Consider the following 2,549-nt stretch of genomic DNA (forward strand, 5'->3'; position numbering starts at 1 on the left):
GGCGGGATAACACAATTCTGGCGGCCATGTCGAGTTGAGTTCGCCCTTCGCCATATACAAAAATTTAATTAAGCCTTCTTAAAATCCTTGCGCAATTTCTAAATGGCTACATCAAGTATACAAAGAGCTCTTTCGTTGCTTATGATACTTTTCGACTTAAAATAAAGAATATTGTGGTTGTTGATGCGGTTGTATTAACAGTGAGAACATTGTGGTACAATGCAAATACATATTTTAGCACACATTTGTACAATTAAGTGTTCTTTCTTAAAAGAACCAATTTCCTTTAACTATTTTGATGCATTCCCTTTAATTAGTGGAAAAACTCCTATGATGGCAAGGAAATATCCCTCTCCCTCACAGTCATAATACCTACTCTTCTCCCATAACTGGTTTCCTCCTTTTCGAACATTGTTCAGAATAGGAGGAAAGGGAGACGTGAAAGAAAACTCACAAGGAATTTCTATTTAGAATACGAGGAAGGGGAGAAGGGAATTGGGCTGCTAATATTTTATTACCTTAACGTAATATAGTTTACCATCATACCTTTAAATCCGTTTGGCGTATCAATCTCCGTCATGTGGTGCGCAGGTTCTGCACGTTCCTGTGGTTTGGCTGTAGTAGCATTTGAGGTAGTTGTTTTGTCAACGTTGTTCCACCTGTTAAATTAACTGCTTTTGAAATTAAGGTGATTTTAGCTATCATTACTACCTACTTACCTCAGCACTAGTCCTTGAGTAAAGTAATTCCGACCACATCGGGGTGCTTGTATTCTGATAGCACTGGTAGATACTCATATGTCGTCCTCCGAGCGCAGTAGATTCGACTCCAATTTCGAAGCGCGGCCACCAAGTCTAGACCCCATTTGGCTACCAGATCGTGAATATGAGCCATTGGTATTGCCGGAATCTTCTGCCGATTTATTAATGAAACATGACTTAATAATCAAGGCATTGAGCGTATATGCAGTATTACGACGTTTTCGTCATTTAATACGCTTATCACCATTTCGTTTTGAGGATTTTTGCGCTGCATTGACAAGTGACGAACAAAGTGCACCAATTGCAGACGTACATTTTATGTTAGTGAAGGCATTTTTACGTGAAGAAAATCTTCAGGGAACTCACTTTGTTCCTTCAGGGAACTCACCTTTGGACCACTCGATCCAAAAGATACGGTGAATATAAGTTTCCTATCTAATTAATGGCATCACATGGCCGGAGGTATTACGTAGCTATGTAGAGAGCGATATAATTTTTAGTCGCGAAGTATATAATATTTTATGTGCTGCTGGCGATTATCCATTTACGTGTGTTAACGATCGTACTATAGTTTTACAATCTTTAACCAATCAATTTTACAAGCAATGCTATACGAGACGTAATGTTACAAGAGGGTCCAATTCATTACGATGATCATCGTCGTAGATGTCTAGATTAGGCGATCTATTATGCGGCGCAACATGTCCTGCTGTTTACCATCTCGAATGTGTCGATCCACCATTGCATGATATACCAACTGACGATTGGCAGTGTAATTCATGTAAATCGCATAAAGTTAGTGGTGTTGTGGATTGTGTATTGCCACAAGAGGAACAAGGCGTACCCATAAGGAATGATACTTGTCTCGGATCGACATGGACGTAAACTTTGGTTCATAGCACGTAGAACATTCGTTGAAGGCCAACCTGCATATGATGACAAAATTTGGGATTATAGTACAGAATCAAAACGAGAACTACTATTGGGCATACTCGATAAGGATGACTTAGAAGCTGCACTCTATAATCAAATTACTGAGCGGAAAGATGAGATTGTACGACAGATGACATTCACAGAATCCATAACAGAAGAGCATAACAAATATCAAAGACTGTCATATATGGACGAAGAAAAGAAGCAAACGTGGGCATTAAGGCGTGGCACGAATGATGAAGATGTTGATATAAGTGCAAATGCCATCAGCGGCGGCGGTGGAGACAACAAAATGACACGCCTAAAAACAAGTCGGAACACAAAGGAATTTTCACATCTTAAATTGGTTATAGAACATGGTTTTGAAAATTACATAAATCAATATCCATCAAATCCAATTGCGTTGAATAAGCCACAACGCAACGAACAGCGCGATAAACGTCGACATTTATCACACAAATTTTCAGTGACTACCGCATCAGAATTTAAGTGGATTGGTACAACAATGGGTAGTTTGGATAGCATTATACAAACAGTGCGTCAAACGTTATTAATTTTGAAGATAGCATACCAACAGCGTTTATGATACCAAACTGGCGTTTCATGAAATAGAACCTGCGCAAAACTGTATCAGAAGCACGTCGTCCAACAGAATATTGTTTGCTTGGTATTGGTTATATATCAGCGAAGAGGCATGTCGAATCAGGGTTATTAGTGTTGGCGATAGGAGCTGATAGTTTTGTAGCAGCAGCATCTGCACCTTCAATTATTCCCTGCAACTGTTCCTCTATTGCACGCACCCGTTCAGCGAATGTAAATGCAAAATAATCGGCGCCCCCCAATTGTACATTCTCT

At 39.5% G+C, this 2,549-nt stretch overlaps 1 pseudogene; it reads left to right on the forward strand.

The window, feature by feature from the left end:
• Nucleotides 1-797: 797 nt before the first annotated feature.
• On the forward strand, nucleotides 798-2,306 carry LOC137236162 (nucleosome-remodeling factor subunit NURF301-like; annotated as a pseudogene).
• Nucleotides 2,307-2,549: the final 243 nt, after the last annotated feature.

The sequence above is a fragment of the Eurosta solidaginis genome, unplaced genomic scaffold, assembly GCF_040869045.1.
Source record: "Eurosta solidaginis isolate ZX-2024a unplaced genomic scaffold, ASM4086904v1 ctg00001381.1, whole genome shotgun sequence".
Taxonomy (NCBI): domain Eukaryota; kingdom Metazoa; phylum Arthropoda; class Insecta; order Diptera; family Tephritidae; genus Eurosta; species Eurosta solidaginis.